General features: G+C 38.3%; 1 protein-coding gene across 2 annotated transcripts in view; it reads left to right on the forward strand.

Moving 5' to 3' along the window:
• The window catches only part of SLC39A8 (solute carrier family 39 member 8), a 114957-nt gene that overhangs the window by 1243 nt on the left and 92484 nt on the right, over window positions 1-21230 (forward strand). The gene's annotated exons all lie outside the window — the stretch shown is intronic.

Raw genomic sequence — 21230 nt, forward strand, 5'->3', positions numbered from 1 at the left:
GCAAGTCCATGGGCTGTATTCCAAATGTGCTTTTCACTTGTTTTTTGTGGAGCTGAGAGTCAGATGTAAGATCTCATATTGGTTTTGAAGTGTCTCAGTTCTGTAGCTGGGTTAATAGGCTGAAGTTCCAGTATGAATTGGGTAAAGTGTTAGAACTGTAGCAAAAGATTTAAATAGTGGAAAGTTATCGAGAATATGGAGGGGGAAGACTTAGTAGACTTTGATATGCTGCTTTACCATGTTGCTGTAGGTGTGTCAGATCAGTGTGATTTGTAGACAAAGGGAAACTTCTGGAGAGAGCTGCTGGTAAAGTGGAAAAGATGTAAAAATAAATCAAACCAAAAAGCGATAACCAGGAAAGCTTGAATATAATTAAATATTGAGCAGATGTACATTAATCTTATAGCTGTGATATGGTATAGGTAATCACTTACATAAATACCTAGAAAGAATCAAGAAGAGAGAATGTACATCACTTTCTAGAATGTGTGCTCTTGTCATCCCTCAGTATGGCTGTGTAATGCTAGGCTTCCCTCCTTCCTTTACTCTTATGCTGACTGATAACAAGGAGCATTTTGCAGTGAACCTCTTGGATATGTTTAAGATGGTGGTTTGTACGTTCTGTATTGACTTTGCCATAAGCTGCTTTCAATGGAGAGCTACCCAGAGCACTGTGAGAAGTCACTGTCTAATTAAATTGCCTGGCCCCTGGAGCTGCTTTATGCAAAAGATAAGGACTGCTCCTGAAGTGTTGCCTGAGCCTTGCAACAGTGGTACACGGCAATAACTACATACATGTATTCTCAGAATAGAAGTAGTTGCTTGTAGAAATAATTTTCCATGATATGTAGTAGTGTAAGAATGTAAATGGTAATGTTAATGTGAATGTTAACAGAACCAAAAAGAAATTGCTGCAGTAGGGAGAGTCACAGTTACGAGCTGATTCCTGGCTATGAATCTAATAATCCACCAGTCTGTTCTTCACAATTAAGACTTAGTGCAGACTGTGATTAGTCTGCTTTGTTACTACTTGGCTATCTAGTACCTTGGCCAGCAGTTGAAGGCAGAGGGATGGTATTGTTGTTTTGTTTTTCTTTTTTTCCACTCTATTTCAGTGACAGCATGTTCTTACCAGTCCACTGCACTCAGTCCCCTCTCTTTCCACCTACTCTTGCCATGTTCTGATTAATTTTGCACTATGCTCAGTACTTCCTACACGAGTGGGTTTGGTTTCTCTTCATAGCCTTTTGCATGTCTGAATCATATATACTTCTAACCTTTATGATTACACCCATCAGAATGCTGTTGAGGGGTCCTACCAATTTCCCAAGAAACATAGATTCTTCCCATTTCATGGCTGCATATGTAGAGCCTCAGCAGTGTCTCACATAACTAACTAATGCAAACAGGAACAGCTATTCAGTACTTTGTTGCTTTTGTTAAACTTCTATTACATATATGTTGAGCTCAATTCATGAGGTTTTTTGGTCACGAGTTCTGAATAGGATTGATATGAACTCCCTATAGAATGCAGGATTCAGCTAATCTGACTCTTAATTATTGTTATTCTGTGCTTTTTAATGCCTAAGTAAAGGAAAGATGTTCCAGACAGCTGAGCTTCATAGAAGTATTTAAAGAAAACATTTCCTCTGCTGTAAAGCTTTCACCATTTAAAAACAAGGTCTGTTCTGAAAGTAATTCCTTCTATATGATTGGCCTACAGCATCAGAGACATATATTTGTGTTGTGACAGTAGAGTTTTGAACCTTCCCAACAATATTCCATCATATTTTGCTGCTGTGTGACAAACGGCAGCAGAGGGGCAGTTTGAGAACACTGCATCTGACACAGAAATGCATATGAAACAAAGGTGTGGAAACAAGTTCCTCCACATGGAGAACCTCCCTGAAGGGAGATTGTGATGAAAAAGGGTCTGGCCTCTTCTCCCAGGCAAATAGTAGGACCCAAGGAAATGGCCAGAAGTTGTACCAGAGGAGGTTTAGGTTGAACATTAGGAGAAACATTTTCTCTCAGAGGGTGGTCAGGCACTGGAATGGCTGCCCAGGGAGGTGGTGGAGTCGCTGTCCCTGGCAATGTTCAAGAGGCGCCTGGATGAGGAGCTACGAGATATGGTTTAGTAGCTTGTGGTACTGGGAATGGGAGAGTGGTTGAACTAGATGATCTTGTAGGTCGTTTCCAACCTTGTGATTCTATGAACTTGCACCTCTTGACATTCATCGATGCTTACTGAGCACCTATGGAGACCAAACAGTTAATGTGAGCCCAGCGAGACATCAGACATCAGTTTCAGTGTGGTAGCAACAATGGTGGCAGTGTTGGAATTCAGCAGAATTTGTGCCAGATGGGTCCCAAGAATGCTGACATGAGAACGAAAAGAACATCTGCAAATTTGTTAGGGCCTACTGAGCAAATATGAGGCTGAAGGTGACAGGTTTCTGAATGGAAACATTACCAGTGACAGGATGTGATGTCACCACTATAAGCCAGAGTCAAAATGGCAGTCCATGCAGTGGCAACATGTGAATTCCCCACTGAAGAACAAGGTGAAGGTGCAGCCCTCAGTAGGTAGAGTGACATGCACAGTCTTTTGGGATAGTAAAGGGGTAATCCTTCTGGATTTCCTGAAACCTGGACAAACCATCAAGACCACTAACTACGTTGTGATACTGACTAAGCTGGAGTCTCAGACTTCTGGAGTCAGGCCAGAGAATAAGGCAACCATATCTTGCAACATAATTGTAGGCTCCATACTAGTTTGAAGACCCTGGAGTGCATTGCTGATTTTGATTGGACTGTCCTGTCGCACTCGCTATATGGTCTGGATTCTTGACTTCCATCTATTTGTGCCAATGAAATACGGGCTGTGTGGGCAAAGTTTTCCTAGCAGCAATGCCATTATAACATCTGTAAAATGGGAGAACACCTCTGCTTGTGCAGATTTCTACAAGCATGGCATGCAGGTTCTTGTTCATTACTGTTTAAAATGCATAGCTAATAGCAGTGACAATGTTGAAAAGTGGTATTCTGTAGCTGGGAACGTGCTCTATCAAGTAGTGTTATTGTACTCTTTGTATCTGCTGTAGTTTTCATGGAAATAAGAGGTGTTACTTTTGGAGTGACCTATGTGCATAGTAGAAAACAGAATATGGAAGCACTAAGTAGCACTCTTGTTGCTGTTTGAGCTCATGCAGTGACTTAAGGTCAACTGTTGGTAAAAGTAAGTTTGAATTTCCTGAGCTATTTTGGTTGCAAATATTAATCCTCTTTCATAATTTGTGCTGTTCTTAAAATTCTGATCCTGGGGCCTCTGGATATGTGACAAGTTTTCATGAAAACTTAAAACTTGCATTTAAAAAAAAAAAAACAAAAAAACAAAAAAACACCACAACTATCAGCATTTCAGCAGATGTCTCCAATTAGTGTTGTGGTGCTAGGAGACTTTATAATAGTGCAAGATTGTGGAGTTAACAGTGAATGGTGAAATAACACAAATCCCTAATGTGATGAATCAGGCCTCCTAATAAAAAGACTTGAAGGGCAGTAGGAACAGCAAGTTAGCTCATGGATTTGGTTCCATAAAACATCTTATTTACAGCCTTTCCTCTGAAGGTATGGAGGCTAGTATCCTTTTCAAGGAAAGTAAATTCTTATATAATATGAAATACTAATAGTTAAAGCTGCAACATCAGAAACAATTCCAGTGCTAAATTTGTGATAAATTTGTGTTTGCTGATGAAAAGCGAGAGAACTTGTCATCAAGAGTAAGAGAGCAGCGCTACAGATCAGGGTTTTGGGAAAGGAAAGGGACCTTCATCTCTTTGCTGCTCTATGCAAAAAAAAAAAACAAGCAGTAAGTGATGATAATGGAAGAAGCAGTGTTCTTGTTTCTTTCTTGATTTCCTGATTGGAAGCTAAAACTGTAGGTGCCTGTGTGATAATGGGGTGGATTTTTTTTTTTTCATTCTTCCTTTCTCTTTCAGTGTTTAAGAGCATGGTGCAGAGGACTCTAAGCTATAAATAAATATCCTGGCACCAAAGCCAGAACTCGTATGACCCTGTAATTGTGTTGCTGTTTCCAAGCATGTTGGCTTGCAGGCTGTCATACTTTTATAGCCTGCCCTGCTTTAAAGATTAAGGAGCCCTATGTAGTGCTATGACACATTAGGGGTGTGCATTTGTGCAAGCTCAGGGTCTCTTCACTGCTGAGACTTTACCTCACATATGTGCACATGATTTTTCTGACCTGAAGGTAGGGAAGTGGATTTTCATTGTCTTCAAATGTTGCTATTTGTCTAGTCATCCAAATAAGAATTATGGGACTACTGTTTAAGCCCTGGGGTCTACTTACAATGACTCTGCCCAACTTTTAGCATAGTGCTGCCGAAAACTGGCTGTGTCCAAAGGCACAGGTAGCACAGCTTTTTTTTTTTTAAAAAAAAAAAAAAAAAAAAAAAAAAAAAAAAACCTCAGTGCTGCTTGATTGAGATCAATGGCACACTTGTTGACCTGTCTGGATGTATGGCTGGTGGCTGAGAAAGGATCTCTGCCTTTTCTACAGAATTGGAAATCATCCTAACATTGGACTTGTGACTGTAAATAGTAAGGCTGAGCAGCATTTGTGAAACTGCTCAAGTATTTTCTTCAAACAGGACTTAGCTTTGCAAGCGTTGTATTGCTCTGCAAGAGGGAAAAGTGGGCATCATGGTGACATTGTGAATGCTTCTGGGTTGGTTCTATTGGAGTTCTGTCTGCGGTCAGGCCAAGTTAGAAAGCTGTTCTCCATGTGATGCAGATGCTGTTTGTAGTCTAAGGAGGCAAAACAGAAGTCCAGGGAAATGATGATTAAAAAAAAATGAATGTCAGGAAAAATGTGAAGCATGAAGAATATCACTTTCTATATTTCTATATGACATCTATATTGAGCAAATCTGTCCTAACAAATCAGCTCAATATAGATACCCTGCAGAGGTATCTTCCATACAAAACAAAGGGATTTTTGTTAAGTTATGAGCTGAAAATAACTGCCTATAAATAAGAAGCACTCATCAATAGACTCATAATACTAATATTATGAATGGAGCTGTATATATTTTAAAAACAAACTTGTGGTTAGATGAAAAATTCTAAGAATCTTTGTTTTTCTCCATAGATTTCTAGTGTAACTTCAAAGAACAAACCCTGATCGTTTATGTCAAAGCCGGAAAAAAAGTGGGAAAAGTAGAAGTGATTGATTCCTGTTCAGTAGTGCATGTAATCCTTAAATGCTTACCCATTTCACAAACAAGCAAGGTGAAAAGCAAACAAGTCTCCAAATTGTGGTTTTGCTGACTTAGATAGCAAAACACTTACTCTTGGTTTGATTCTCCACTGTCAAACAGTAGCGTGATTTATTTTTCCTGGTTGCCTGAAATACCAATAAAAAAGCATTAAAACTGAACGGCAGCGCAAGTCAGTCTCCTGAAGTACCAATTGTTTAACTGAGCCACACCTTGGAGGAGAATGGCTTTAAAACCTTGAAAGAATATTGAATAAACCTGAAACTGGAAAAGGCCAGATCTGATCAAAATACCCGTGACTCATCTACTTTATCAATATTTTATGTGAGGAGGTAGTGCCATTGGTAGGAAAGTACTGCTCCTACGGCTCTTGATTGAAAGTTCTGAAACTAGAACTAGTGATTCCCTCTCTAGAAGATGCTCTGCTCATGAACTGTACAAATTGAAACACAAATACTGACCAGGAAAGTAAACCTGGAAGTTGGATTACTGAGCCGTAAAACCCTGATGCCTTTTATTGCTGTGACTTACCTGCTACTTGCTGTGACCATAAAAAAAAAATAAAAATAAAAAATAAAAAAAAAAACTCCACCTCTATTAACTTTAATCCAGTATGACCCAAAACCATCAATCACCATTGCATCTTAGACACTAATTAGTTCTTGGTGTTACTGAAATTAAGAAATTCTTATCCTCAAGTTTTTTTTTTTTCTTTTAGTGAACAAATATTTCTGAAGTTATTGGTAATCTTTTTTTCTCCCACCATTCCTCTCCCAAAGTAAGGACGTAATTCCTTACTTGTGATAAAATACTATCAAGTCATGAAATGATCAAGTTGTAACACAAATTTGGACACTGTCATCTCAAGCTGGCAGTAACTTTATGACTTTCTGCGGATTGCAGCAGTGTTTTTAAGTCCAACTGTGATTCATGCCTGTCACAGAGCAGGTCAGAGATTTCAGCAGAGAAGCCTGATAAACTGAAGTGCGTGCCCAAACCTGTTACAGTTCTTTACCCAATGGCCAAAACCAACCACAAATCTTTCTCTTCTGTCATCTGAACCCTTAGCAAGAAACAAGCAACAACAAACAAAAAAAAAGCCAAAACCAAACAAAAAAAACCCAATAAAAACAGCTATTTAGTTTCATTATGTTTGTTATTAAGTTGTCTTAATAACTATGCAAAGTACCTTCTTCAGCGCATATTTCAAAGCCATATCATTGTGGATAAAAAACAACTCAGTTCCGCCTGTTTTTAACTCCAGCATGTGCTTTGGTGCCAAGACTGCTGTAAGAGCCTCCTCTGGGCTCTGTTTAGAACACATGCAATCAATAGATTATTTTGCCAAATTCTTGCTGGTCATTTTTACAAAGGAAAGCTCCCATTAGTTTTGACTGCTAAATCTTTTCCATTTTGGCCTGCATCTGAAACATCTGAAAGAGGAGTTACTGAGCAGATGCAACAGGAATAAAATGTGTAAGACAGTGGTTCATAGAGAAAAGACAGATCTGATAGAGATCCCTCAAAAATTAGTCTTGTCTCAAAATCCACCGAGAAAACTGATGTATTCTGCTTTTAACTTCTGCCTTAAAGAAGCATATGACACTTTGAACCGTTTCCAAATTTGGTAATGCCCACATGTCAGACACTTGGTAGTCAAGTACTTCTCCCAGGCTATGAACAGCGGCTCTGGAATCTCCAGATTTGCTAAAATACATCTTACAAAAACCTCGGCAGTGTGTCAGACTTCCTTCATCAATCTGAACTTGTTTAATGAGGACCAGAGGGGAAAAAAACACAGAGGAAATTCTGAGTAAATGGCATCAATATTTATCAGCGTCTGTCTTGGCTACGCAAGAAAGGAGACAAGCTTGACACACAGCAAACAAAAAAAGCCCCGATGGATTTCTGTGTAATCCATCACATTAAATACTATCCCACACAGACAAGTGGGGATGGTACTCTGCTTGCCACAGCTTGGAGGGTTTCCACAACAGAAACAAGTACCAAAGAACTGCAGCACAAAAGGAGGTCAGAGAACTAAGGAGATGACTGTTAATACGAGAGGTTTCTAAATAGTAGGTGACCACAGAGAAGAAGTTGTGTGTTTGGAGATGCCGGCAAAGATACATTGGCATTAGAGTCACCTGATGAAGATCCCACTGCCTGCTAGGAGGCTAATTATGAAATCATGTGACAGACAGCCTGTAGAGCCCCAACAGGAGCAGAAAACTTTGTTCTTTCAAACTATCATAGCATATGGTTTCTGAGGAAGATGCTGTGCTGTTTTTTCTCCTTTCTATGCTTTCTTAAGCTGTGAATGTTTTTGTTCAGAATAGAAGCGTAAAGTAATGAGAAATGTTTTGGAAAAGATTTCTGTTTCCAAAGAACTCATGTACTTTGTGATTGTGTGGGAAGGAATATATTTAAATTCCTGCAGGAATTAGAACTAGGCTCTGGGGAGAGAATTTAAATCATGAGCCTCTTCTTCTGAAAGAGACAGTCTGTGCCCTGTCAGAGTTTTTAGGCTCTGCCTTTATGGGATACACAGAAGTAACAGAGCTGTAGTATTGATGATGAGTACTGCAAGATGGTGTCCAAGGAAAGGCCCAATGTGGAAAATCAGTGAAACAATATTAGTGGCAGGATTTCAGTTGCAGACTGTTATAGAAGGTCTGCCTGTCAGAGTAAACAGATAAAGGGCTTTGAGAATCTGAAAAAGATTTATCAGTTATCTGCATGGTACGAAAGCAGGTACTCTTCAGCTATCTGGCCAAACTTCCGAGAATGCTCGAGAGGAACTGACTGGTGAAATGGTAACAGTGACAGAGGGAGATTCTGCAGACAAAGATAGACTTGATGTAGAAAATCAAAATGTAAAACCTTCATACATAACTTTCTGAAATGTGCTTAATATGCATGCAGTGCCAGAGTTAGAGAGTTAGCTTCAAAATCTGCAAGAGAAAATGTCACCAGGAGAAAGGTTTGAAAGTGATTGTGAAGTGGGTAATAAATGTGAGAGGTTATGGGAAATGCACAGCACGCCGTGCCTAAGGATCCCTGTCCTCTAGTTACTTTAACTGAGGACATGCCCACAGAAACCAATATTCCAGATTTTCATTTTTCCTTTGCTGTGGGGCCAGGGCATTATGGGATGTGATTCACCATTCACAAACTGGGCTCTAGTGAGAGGCATACTCTTGTGTTTCCTTCATGAACTCATACAGAGAGACTTCTAAACTCTGAGGTAAAGGACAAAGAGATGTTCCTGTGTAGCCCTTTGAGGAACTTCACCTCTTCCAATTGATCTGGAATGAATGTTAATTATCAAACTAATGTGATACTATTAAGATACCTAAAATTACTCTAACATTTGTTAACCCACTGCATTTGATGTTCTGTGTTATATAAGATTTGCAGTCACTTGATTGAATTCGCTCTATAACTCATTGTATGGTTCAAATAGTTGGAAATAATCCATGTGTTGGTGCTAATAAATCAAAGATTCCTTTCTTTACTAAAGTCTGCCTGGTCTGGGGCTTTGCTTTCAGGCTAGGGTAAGGTCAAGTTATCTGCATTAGTGCATTTCTTCCACTTGTATTTTTAATACAAAATGCATTTTAACAGCAAAAGTGTTCCTAAAACATTTCTCCCAGGGATGATTTGTTCTGTTAAGAATTGGAACTATTGATGTCTTCTTAAAGACATCAATATGAAGGCTAACCGATACATAAAGAACCAACAAGGAATATTTAGTTCAGGACTATAATGTGCACATGGGCAAGTGAAGGGGGAAAGGATCTGCTGCTGAAGTCTTAGGGACACGTGTAGCTGAGAGGCTGCAAATGTCAACCCTGAAGGAAGGTGTATCTAGTAATGTTAGTTTTGCTCATTTGTTTGTTTTTACATAGCGGTAAGTAACATTAAAAAAGCCATGGGCAAATCAACAACATGCTTCCAGACCAGTACGAAGTTTCATTGACCAAGACAGAGGAATACGTGTAGACCAGGGAAAATAGAGTGAGATATTGCTGCTTATTTGGTAAACAGTGAGTTGAAGGGATGAGTAATAGCTTTATCATGTAGATAAGTGTAGTCCTGTTGTATTTTGTTTAAGATACAGCTTTTGGTATGTAAAATAAGGATATGCTATCTATATGAATGTTGGTGTGTTACTGAGTCACAGCCTTAATATTCCTTGCCTAATTGCATGCCCATACATATACAAATTTTGAGTCACCTGTGATGTTTGGTGTTTAATTACAGTAAGTCCGTTAAGTAGCTTAGGAAGGATTTAAATCTAATTTAATTTTGTCTGACCAGCTCCAGCTCTGTTTGGCAGCCAGGCCAAACTTGCTCAACTCAGCAGAGAATAAACTGTACTGTTTCTAGTGTGCCCACCAGTACATGCTATTCAGGTTTTATCACTAGTCTGGATTTCTTACTGTTTTTACCCTGAATATTGAATCACAATCAATAAAACTGAACTTTACAGGTCTAAGTGATTTTCTTTTAAATGCCTATTTCAGCTTTTGCTGCTTGTCTAAAATCAAAGAAGTACAATGCAGAATGATATACTTCTGACGAAAACTGTACAATATTGCTTCTAGATATCAAAATAGGCCCGTGCAACTGTAAATTGTGTTATGAAAACATTATAGTACATCTCCTTCCCATGAGAATGATGAATACTTCAGCACTTCCAAAGAAAATTAACTCTACTTTCTCAGGCACAGAGCACAATATTACTTGAGGGAGCAGAAGGTAAAAAATAAAAATCCACAGAAACAAACAAACAAAAAAACAAAAACAAAAACAAAACAAACGAAAAAAAAAACAACAACAAAAACGCCTCAAGAAAAGAGCATCTTAGCATCTTGACAGCCAGAGAGAAAAGGCTTCCTCGGAATCCCTTTGATTCTGTCCTCCCGCAAAGGGATTTCATAAACCAAGAGAATAAATAACTGTCGAACTACTGCCACCTACAGTCTGGCTGTAAAAATGCCAGCTTTGGGGAGAGAGCAGAGGACGTAATTGACTCTCAGTTGTTCCATCAGGAAGTAGTACAATACAAGGCTGATGATTTCAGGTACTTTCGAGATTCACCTACCTCCTGAAATGCCTTTGTGAAGGCATCACTTATTTTTCTAGCTTGCATTATATAATAGTTGAGTTTTCTTGTAAATGCTAACAAATCGCATCCTAAAATTTTCTTAATTTCTTGATTTCTTAATTTGTTGCAGCAAACCATTTTTATAGACACTAGATGTTAACATGAATGAGTTACTGCTGATATGAACTGCTGATATGAGGCATGTCTTGGTAAGTGGGAAGAAGCTTTTAGAAGGCTTGGTTGAGAAGAGATAATGCCCCCACAGTATCTGTCTCTGATCTCTCTGTCACTGGGAATGCAATAAGTTGAAGAAAGAAGTGATCCAGAAGCAGAGTCCCAATAAATAATGCACAGAAAAACTGCAGAAAGTGGGAATTTAAAACTTTACTCTTTGGCAAGTTCCTTGTTACTGCCAGTAAAAACCTTTTTTTTTTTTTTTTTTCTTCTTCCCTGCCCCTTCCCTTCTTTTTTTTTTCCTGCTGAATGTCAGCCAGTACTTGAAAGATTTAGTCTAAGGAAGTGAGGAGCCAGCAAGTACTTAGGGAAATAGTCATCTGCCTCGAGGGATAAGAAAATACTCAAAACTGCTCCCATCCCTTTGACCATCCAATATGCTGAAGATATTCAAGTGGTGGCACTTATATCATTACATTTGTTTCAGAAGTAATGCAGGCACATACATTTTTGTGAAGCCTCTTTATTAAAGATGTTATTTCACAGCCTGCTTGGTTTTTTTGGGTTGTTTTTTTTTCTCTTTTTTTAGGCTTTAGGCTACTGTAATAGGATGTTCAGCTCCACTTGATGGCGATATAAATATAGAAAGCATGGGCTAGTTTAATTCTGTTAACTACATTAGCTCAAGCTTCAGCTGTTATAAAAGTTTGCCAGACTATAGCCTTCTTTTCAGGTATTTATAAATAATCAGAATCAACTCAGATAGTCCTAACCAGTCAAGTAGGGTTAAATTTTTCACTGGCTTAAATAATGATCACTTGTATAGCTATATGTTTTGCAAAATGATGAAATCCTTTTCCATAATCAGAGCACACAATTAAGAAATTGAAGATAAGCCTACAGGACAATATGTGCATTCTCCTTCTGCCATTGCCCTTGTCACAGATGCTGTAAGCTTGTTGATGGAGAAAAATCAAGCTGTGAGCAATTCTGGCATTGATGGGTGAGGTATCTGTGGCACTGAAGTGTCTTCTTATTGCTCTGATTTTGATAGTAAGTTGTATCATCAAATAAGTCAATATTAATTGGAAATTCAGGATACTTCAGGATTCAATTCACTTCCTATCTCTTCTTTTGGTAATGAAATAATTGTTGAGATTACATATGTATATAAAAACAAGGGTGATTCCATGAGATTAATGCGCTTGGACAGCATGAATACAGCTCCTACCTCTGTGACAGTCTGTGTTGCATGCAGTACACAAGCCAAGGCCAGTAGAAGGACTTAGACACATATCTCTTACTGGAGTTAAGTGGCTGCTAGGCACTTGAGTTTTATTGCAGATTTGTCCCTTAATCTTTTATTTTCTTTTTTTCATTTTTGAGGTTGGTATTTCTTTCCCATGCTGCAGCTTTGCATTTCTAGTTTGTTGAAGCTCTTCTTTAAGGGCTGTTTTTCACCATTATGTGGAGTGAGCAGCAGTATCCTAGTCAAAATGGGCAGCAAGATATGATAATCTATAGAAGTAGTGAAAATCGCCACACCCAGCCACAGAAGAATGTTAAGATACAAGCTTTCTGTTCTGTGCTAGAGACGTATTTTTTCACTGACAGAGAGTGAATGGGAAACTAGATTAAGAAGCTTTTCGCAGAAAGCGAAGGGCTCCTAACTCAAACCTATGATAGCTTCTGGTGGTCTTACGTATCTTAAGTTCCTCAGCATCAAACAGTAAATGATCTGTAGAGAACAAACTGGGAATGATTTTGAACTCGTATTATTCAAACTCAAAGGCAAACAATTTCAGGCCTTTAGATTTTGTTGCTCAGTACTGTGAATAAGCAATTCATGGTACCTTCAGGAAAAAAAAAGCTCAGCATTCAAATGTACTGTCTAGGAATCAGAAGAAGAAAGAAACAAAACAAATCTGGACAAAATAAGTGTAAAATCATACCAGATTTTTCTAATATTAACTAAACAGTGTGTGAAGAAAAGCACAGTACTTTGCTTGCACCTCTTGGTGAAACTTGTCAAATATTTCTGTAACTAATAATGAGGGGCACAGATATGATTTGTGAGAAACTGCTAACATAAGTTGCTGCACTCTTCAATATTTAATTTTGGTAGTTGGGCAGACAAGCCGCAGTTTGACCTCTATTAAAATTATTGTTTGTAAGAATGGTTTTTGTTTTTCTTCTGACTGGGATTATTTACTATAAGATACTGTAACAGGTATCTTCATCTGACTTCTTGTGCAAGGCGCATGAACAACTTACATTTATCTTCAGACAATGTTTTATTTTTTAAAAACAAAGGTTTCGGAGACACAACTGGAAACTGAACTTTCATTTCATGACAAAATGTACCCCTTTTGCCTCCTCTTGGCTTTATGAAAAAGGCTTACTGAGCATTATGCATTTCCAAATCCTGTTTCACAAGCTGAAAGCTATGTATTATGTAGTTATTTAGCCACAGACAGCGCTTCAAGACTCATATTAAGCACCTGCACTGGTTAACATATACGCAAAACTGCTTAGCAAAAGTAGGTGGCAGTACTAAAATGCATGTGCTATGCTTGTATGACCTTTGCAGTTGTATAGTATCATTTGGAATGATATAATTTTGTTGGTAAGAGTTGATAAGAAGAATAAAATGTGATGAATGTTGCCATGTGATGGTAGGGGGGTAAAGCACTTCAAATCACTGAAACAATGGTAGAACAAAGATGAGCTAAGAGCTCTCTAAGCAGCAAGAATAACTACCTATAAAGTTATAGATATTTCAGTTAATTTCCTTTCCTCTAGAAAATATTCAGAAATATCTTTCTCCTGAAGTTTCAGATCCCAAACTCAGTAAGACCATTTGAGGATGTATTAGGAGGTGTGAAGAACAGGAATGGTACCAGTCATAAGCATGTTTCTGAGTGGTCTAACACCTGATGCATCTCAGGGCGGATCATGCTACAAAGACTAAAATATTCCTTAATGTTGGTCTTAAACTACTAGATCTGACTGTAAGGATAATCAACACCTTTGATATGGAATTTTCAGCATAAGTTTTCACTACAAAATCTACTCAAGAATCTTGAATATGTTTTGAACCACAGCAGTGAAGGTTGTTTTTGGTGTAATTGGCTAAATTAAAGAGTCAAAATGTATACTTACATGGAGCATATGTTAAGTAGCTGTCCCTGCTTATTTCTTTTTAAAGACAGGAGGCTTGAATACTTTATTTGCTAGCATGGGGGACTGGTTTAGCTGAAGTGAAGCTCCTTGGTGCTTTGATATAACAATTTGTGAAAACTGTTTTGTGAGCAGAAATTGAACCATTTCATTTATGGGGGGAAAAAAAGTTCGTAAAGTATAGTGTGCTTCCTCTGAAGCAGAAAGTAACACCAGCAGTGTGTGTGTGTGTGTGTATATATATATATATAAAAATAATTATATATTATATATTATATATAATATTATATAATTATAATATATATATATATGGAGTAAAGCTGTGTACTCTGTTGGAATTCTTATGATAATTCTCAGAGAGGGTGAAAAAGGCATGATGAATAAGAAGTAACAGAACAGCAGTTGCTGAAACCAAAGCATGCTTTCCAAATTTATTGCATAGACTTGGATTTGTTCCAAAATTTGTTTGTAAACATCGATGAAACTTCACGAACTCCTAAACAGAAGTTTTCTTGTACCTGTTTTTAGGAACAAAATTGTTGTAGTCCAGTTTTCAGCATTTCTTATAAAATGCATGCTTTGCTGTGCTGAAGTGACAAACATACCCTAACAATCTTATAAATTAACTGATATAATTTTTGTATTACTTAATTTGTGCATCTGATTTATCATAATTATTTTAAGTTTAAGGTAGTCAAGGTAGTCCAACAACTTGACAAACAACACACGCTTTCTCTTGCCAGGAAGTATCTCCCCAGTTCATAGATCAGAAAACCTTTGATCATATGTCCTGCTGAAGGTGCAAGGTAACTACTTCAATAATTTAGCAAAGTGCTGTTTGAACAGATCAAGGAGTTCCAATGCAGAAAGCTCTTTTGTCACGTCTTCTTGGCATGCTGTTAGTCTCACTAATGTGCATAAATTGGCGCTAGTTTGGGGCATTATGGAAGAAAAAGAAATGAGATGTTGATATTTAATTTTTTCTCCATACAAAAATACTATGATGCAGTAGCACAAGATGTTTTCATTTCCCCATGACTTCATGACTAGACCATATCACTAGTGTTCTAGTGTCTTCCCTTTGGTTGGGTTGTGAAGGTTCTGTTGGGAGTCATATCCTAAAATTGTTTTTGATGTTTGTTTGCTAAACAACAAACACTGAATACGTAGAGGTTCTCAATCTTAACTGTACGTGTTTGCTAGCATACAGTATTTCCAATCTGGAAACATACAAAGGGTTAGTTCATTTCCTCTTGAGAAGACTGCTGTTTTGTATTCAAGCTGTTATATGAACCAGCTATGTGCCTCACAGGACATTGTGTGGTTTCACCACCAAAAGTTCAGTTCTTTTTCCAAAACTCAAGTAGGTAGATGTGTCTGTTCTGAAATGTGAAGAGGTAGATATTTTGATGAAGGGTAATGGTGGTAGCAGAAGAGATAAACATGTCAAGACTTCTCTCCTACTGCTTCATTGCTGCTGCTTTCTAGGTTTGTTGGGCATATACACATCTTACTTTTGTCATGGAAGGGACAATATAGAGCTGGATAACTGATTATTTTTGACAAGACAGAATAAAATAAAAAATTGGGATTCAGTAACTGACTCTGGGGCAGTAGCTTTAGCAGGATGAAGACTAAGTCTCAGTTCCTGGGCTCATAGAGATATGTCAAACAGAGAAGCTCATTCTTCAAGCTGACTGGGAATGGAAAATCTCTTAACTAAGTGCTGAAATTTTTTTGAAAACAAGTAACCAGAAACTGCAGCTGCTCTGTTGACTGCACAAACGAACTGGTACAGCCTGTGCCATTATGTGGTTCCTTGTATCTAGCAGTTGATCTGATTGTTTCTGGTTTCAAGGAGCTGTTCTGCAGTTCAGGACAATGTTCTTTGCAATGACTATATATAAAAGGGAGATTAATAAAGCTGTATTGTGTTTGTGAAGAAGTCCGTTGTGACCTTGTGTAAAATTATAGAATGGCTTGGGTTGGAAGGGCCCTTGAAGATCTAGTTCCAACCCACCTGCTGTGGATAGCATAAATCAGGCTGCCCAGGACACATTCAGCCTGGCCTTTAGTGACTCCAGGGTTGGGGCATCCACACATTCTTTGGACAACTTGTTCCAGTGTCTCACCACCCTCTGAGTAAAAAATATCCTCCTAATATGTAATCTAAATCATTCCTCTTCTAGTATAAAACCATTCCCGCTTCTTTTATCTCAATCAGACCATGTAAAAAGTCAGTCTACCTCCTGCTTGAAAGCTTTCTTTAAGTACTGGAAGGATGCAGTGAGGTCTTCCCAGAGCCTTTTTTCCTTCAAACTAAATGAGCCCAGCTCCCTTAAGTTTTCCTAATAAGAGAACTGCTCCAGTTTTCTGATCATCCTTTTAGCCCTCTTTTAAACCTATTCTAACCTGCTCCATGTCTTTCTTGTGTTGGAAGCCTGAGGCCTGGACACAGTACTTCAGATGGGACCTCACAAGGGCAGAATAGAGGGTGACAATCACCTCCCTCACCCTGCTGACCACCCCTCTTTTGGTGCAGCGCAGGATACTGTTGGTCTTCCAGACTTCAAGTGCACCCTGCTGGCTTATGTCAAGCTTCTTGTCCAAAAGAGCCCCCAAGTCCTTCTCTGCAGGGCTGCTCTCATTGCGTTTTTCTTTCAGTCTCTATACAAACCTGGGATTGTCCTGTTCCAAGCACAGCATCTTACACTAAGCATTTCTACTTTAAAAATCTAGAAGCAAAATGCCAGGTTCATTTACATGACAGGAATGTTTTCTAAACCAAGGCATCTACAAAATGCATCTGGAAGTTTTGTTTATGCAAGCTGTAAGATATTTCCCAATGATGATGAGTCACAATCATGTCACTAGTGAGGCAGTCATAGCTTGCAGTCCACATGTACACATCCTGGCATACCTTTATTGGTTACTGAAACTAGGAGGACAGATGGGGGCATCTGAAAAGCCACAAACTGAGTCTGCTTATGTTGTCAATTTGATTCCAGCACCCATGCTATTATAGCTGGAGGAATGAAACAACAGGAGAGGAAGTAGTGTGAAGCAGAGGAGACAGTAGAAACCCTGTTTGGTTCAGCTAAAGCTGTGGAAAAGGTATTAGAAAAAGAGAGGTAGTGGTCTGACAGAAAGGATTCTGTGGAGGAAGCCCAGAGCACTGCCAAATTTCTTGAGGAAATCTTCACAACAAACCCCAAATTCCTGTTTCAACAAAGGTTGAAATCACCTTCTTCTCCCTCTGAGTTGCTGTGTTTGTACAGAGAAAAGGCCGTAACAGGGACAGCCAAGTTTTCAGTTGTCCAAACAAGTCAAAGAGTTTCAAATGGTCCTTTTAACAGCATGTTTCTTATAAAACATTCAGCACAGTCTGATTATATCTCTAAAAACAAATACGCAGTCAGTCATAAGGCCAGGGGACTAGTTACAGTGCTGGTGTATCAAGAACAACAATATCAGAGCTGAGGGAACTTGGATAGTCCAGCACTTGGATAGGTGGTAATTAATGTCTCCTTAATAAGTATTTGTTGAAAGGTTGACAGACTGGGTGTTCCCCGTAAGTAACTGAAAGTCATTGCTTGTGTTATAGAAACTCGGATCTGAATTCATGGCTGATTTATTTTGTTACGCCTTTAGTTCCTCAAAAAATGTAGTTGCCCCACACCTCTCTAGTGCTCTTATCCATGTGCATACTTAACTGTGTCTAGCACAAGTGTACAATGGTAATGCAAAGGCTTTTTCTGCCCCTATTCAAGGTGTTTTGGAAAATCAGATTTTCTCTGTACACACATTGGTCTGAATATATATATGCTGCCCATGTGCTTTTGAGAGCCTTCTTAAAATTAGCTCTGAAAATAAAACCAGTGCTCCCCTTTGAAGGTATTCATATCCTGGTTTCTAACTTTATAGCATGGTTACTCACTAATTAGGGATAGTTTTCTGTGGATTAGTAACTGTGCAGCGTCTAACCACAGTATAAATGAGATGTATTAGCTCTTGCTCCAAAAGGGTAGAATAACTGCTGTTGTTTGTGTGTTCAGATTAAAATCAAAATGAAAAAAAAAGCACCCTAGAATTTGGTACCTATACTATTAAAAGTAATTACGTGTTACAAATCTGTCTGTATTTACGGTGATTTCTTTTACAGTTCTGCCCCATTTTGCAGTTCTATGGTTCTAAAGTAACTTTAATCTGCCATATGGAGTCTCAGGTCATTGCAGGGTGCATGTCCCATTTATGCTATCATAGACCTTGCCCTAGTTTCTTGGTTGTGCAAAGTACATGTACAATTCTAGAATATAAGTATCTGTTATCTATGTATCTTATAAAGGCAAAAATCTTTCTGCTTTGAATCTTGGAATTTTCACATAGCTGCAGATAGTGCAGTGCGGTTGTGACCTAAGAAGTATACATTGTAGTTGCTAACATCATTGTGCCAGTTCCTTAAAATGCCTGTTTTCAACAACTATGCTCTGTCCAAAGAGACAAAATATCAATTCCAGGTGGGATGACAGCATCAGGATTTTTATGGTTAATTTTGAGAAACACTATCTATATGATTTGATGGTCTACATGCAGAGGTCTCCTGATAATGTAACTCTTGTTTAGTGTATGTTGAATGAGCAGGGATTAGCATCAGTCCAGGGGAAACTGATATGTTAAAAGTAGATAAAGTTGGCTGAGAAGGCTTGAAATAACTTCTCATGATGTTACTGCTCATCTCTTCCTGATGATGATAACCATCCTTTGCACATTGCTATCTATATGTCATTAAGACAATTAGTTTAGTAAGTTGTAGTACAAAGGGATTTAAATGGATAACTACCCTTTCTTGCTTAAGTTTAGCCCAAAGTCAACAGCTGAGGGCTGTTCTTATGCAAGTGTTCTGAAAGCGTGTGAACAGAGAGCAGGGGAGAAAGGGGAAGAATTTGCCTTGCTGCTTTATGCACTACTTAGATGTGGGATCCTCAACATTAAAATACAAGTTAGAAAAAAACTTGGTTTTGTGATGGATTGTCTTTAGCTTTAATAGCAACTTCAAAGGGATCTTATCTGTGAGTGTAGGATCTGTAGGATTGCAGTTGTTAAACAACAGAAGAAAAAGCCCTTGCTGGACTTCATTTAGGGGAAAAACTATAGATCTCTTGCCTCAAGTCAGATTTGGAGCTGCAAGTAATCTGCACAGCATGATTTGGGTACTTCATGTAATTTAATCTGTCATGAGCTGGAAGATAATGAAGGGACATCTTCTGAGTTTTCTGGTAAATATTTGGCTATTCTTAATTTCAAATGGATTTTTAAATGTTGATGATGTTCTAGCTTCTGTAAAAGAGCCTGCAACTACTGGCAGACAGTGTAGTTTAGAGCAGCCTGTGGCAGTTTCAAGACTTTGAAAACACCAAAGGGGTTTAACACCTTTGCATCATCCAGATCCTTCCATGCTTTCTGTGAGCTGGCTTTCTGACTTGCAGCCAAGTTTTCATCTCCCTGCAACTGTCTGCTTGCTGGGAATGCTGCCGAATGCCAGCACCTGCCAGAGCAAAACTGCATGGGCACAACCCATGCTGTTGGTCACTGGGATTCAAGGATGGGGACAGGCCAAGAGGACAGCTGTGAATCTCCTCTTGGTAGAAGCTGTGCCATGTATTTCCTGATGATGCTGTGGGTTTGCTATAACTAGACTAAAAGTCAACGCCCTAACAAAATAAATAAGTAACTTAGAGATTAAGGGAAAAATGAAATGTTTGATTTCATACAGTTTGCTAGGGAAGAAGTGACAATGCTATTTAAAGTAACACCACATTGATTTGTCTCAGGGTGATTCCAGTTCCCTGCTCAGCAACACACTTGTTTACTAGATCTTCCATTGATTTAAGTTCCTGACCTTCCTCTCTGTCTTCCTTCTTCTAACAGGTAACTATGACTGCAGTGTGTCTGGTAGCCATGCCTATCTGCTGTCTCTGCACATCTTTTAGAAATGGTGAAACTGATTTAGGTTCTCATTTTCCAGTCCCTTCCCTACAAGAGCTACAAATCCTGTTTTTGATAGGAGAGAAGGAGTTTTTCTTTGTTTTTAGTGAGGTGAAAGCTTAGTTCGCTTAGTGTTATTAACATCTACAAAAATATTGTGAGAAGAATATTGATTATTGTAAGCAAACACAGGGATATAGCTTGTTAAAGGCAATTGATCTGGTTATATTGTTGTTGTTCCCAGGCCTGGTCATACACTAATGTGCTCTGCGATTAGGCTGCCATATTAGCTTCCAGATACCTTGTTGCTGTACATATCTTTTGTGACTTAAAACATAAATACTCTTTCCCACTCCATTTTAAAGAAGAATTGGCAGAGAGAGCTGTGCCTTTTCATTACTGTATTCCTCACATGGCATAATAATGCAAGCTAGGTCTTACAAAAATGTTGTTATCCATATCTTTAAAACTTCATGCTACACTGCTGTATAATAATAATATAATAATAATTCCTCTCTAATGGCGGCCATGGATACAATGACATGTATTTGTGTTAAAAGCAACTAAAACCAGCAAGAGCTGGATTTATTGCTTCTGTTTCGAAGTACGATCCAGGCTCAGATACTGCACTAAAAAGCTGTCGAAATCCAGAAAAGCAGTAATGGAGTCTGTGGCTTTGCAGTGCTGATCAGGAATAAGGATCTCTTTCTACCAAAGTTTGTTTCCTGCCATCCCTTTCATTCAACTTCCATTTGGCTGCTTTGCTTCAGTTGTTTAACTTTGTTGATCTGACAATCAGTAACGTTGATCTGCTATGATATTTTTTTTTTCTAAAGAAGGAGCAATTTGAATTGTTCACTGGTATCCATTTGGAAGGGTTTCAGACAAATGTAGTTAGTGACATCAAATGAAAATAATGTAAAATCTGCATTTTAAATCAGGAATTTGAAATGGCTTTAAAATCAGAGCAATTGCTCATTTTTAAGAACGTAAGTGTTAATGACAGTTTCCCGATGGAAACTTATTTTGGATAAATTATTTGGAAGCATTTCAGTTGTTTAACAATCTTTCTTGAGTGTTAGCAGTTGTTTGCAAGCATGGAAATAACTCCACAATTAGTTAATATTACAGTTACTCTATTCCTTGAATCTGGTAGCAGAAGATTAAGACTTAACATTAAAATCAAAACCCGTGTGTTTCTGATTTATGTAAAAAGATTATATGTTTGCCAAGTGCTTCATAATCAAGAGTCAAGCAACTCCTTTTATTTCATTAAAAAGGCCAAAAGGAAAATTGTGGGTATGTGCAAGTGAATACAAGAACCTTTGCCTGGCAACATTAGTAAACTTTGCAAATCAGTTGTGTTAGAGCAGGTGTTAGTCATAGCAATTTTGCATCATAAGGATAACATCTCTTCCCTGTGTTTCTAATAGCTATCAAAATGTCTCAGAATAGGCATTTTTGTTTTGTTTTGCTTTTGT

Source organism: Centrocercus urophasianus, unplaced genomic scaffold (assembly GCF_019232065.1).
Source record: "Centrocercus urophasianus isolate 14NV4802_14NV808 unplaced genomic scaffold, USGS_Curo_1.0 seq_13, whole genome shotgun sequence".
NCBI classification, from domain to species: domain Eukaryota; kingdom Metazoa; phylum Chordata; class Aves; order Galliformes; family Phasianidae; genus Centrocercus; species Centrocercus urophasianus.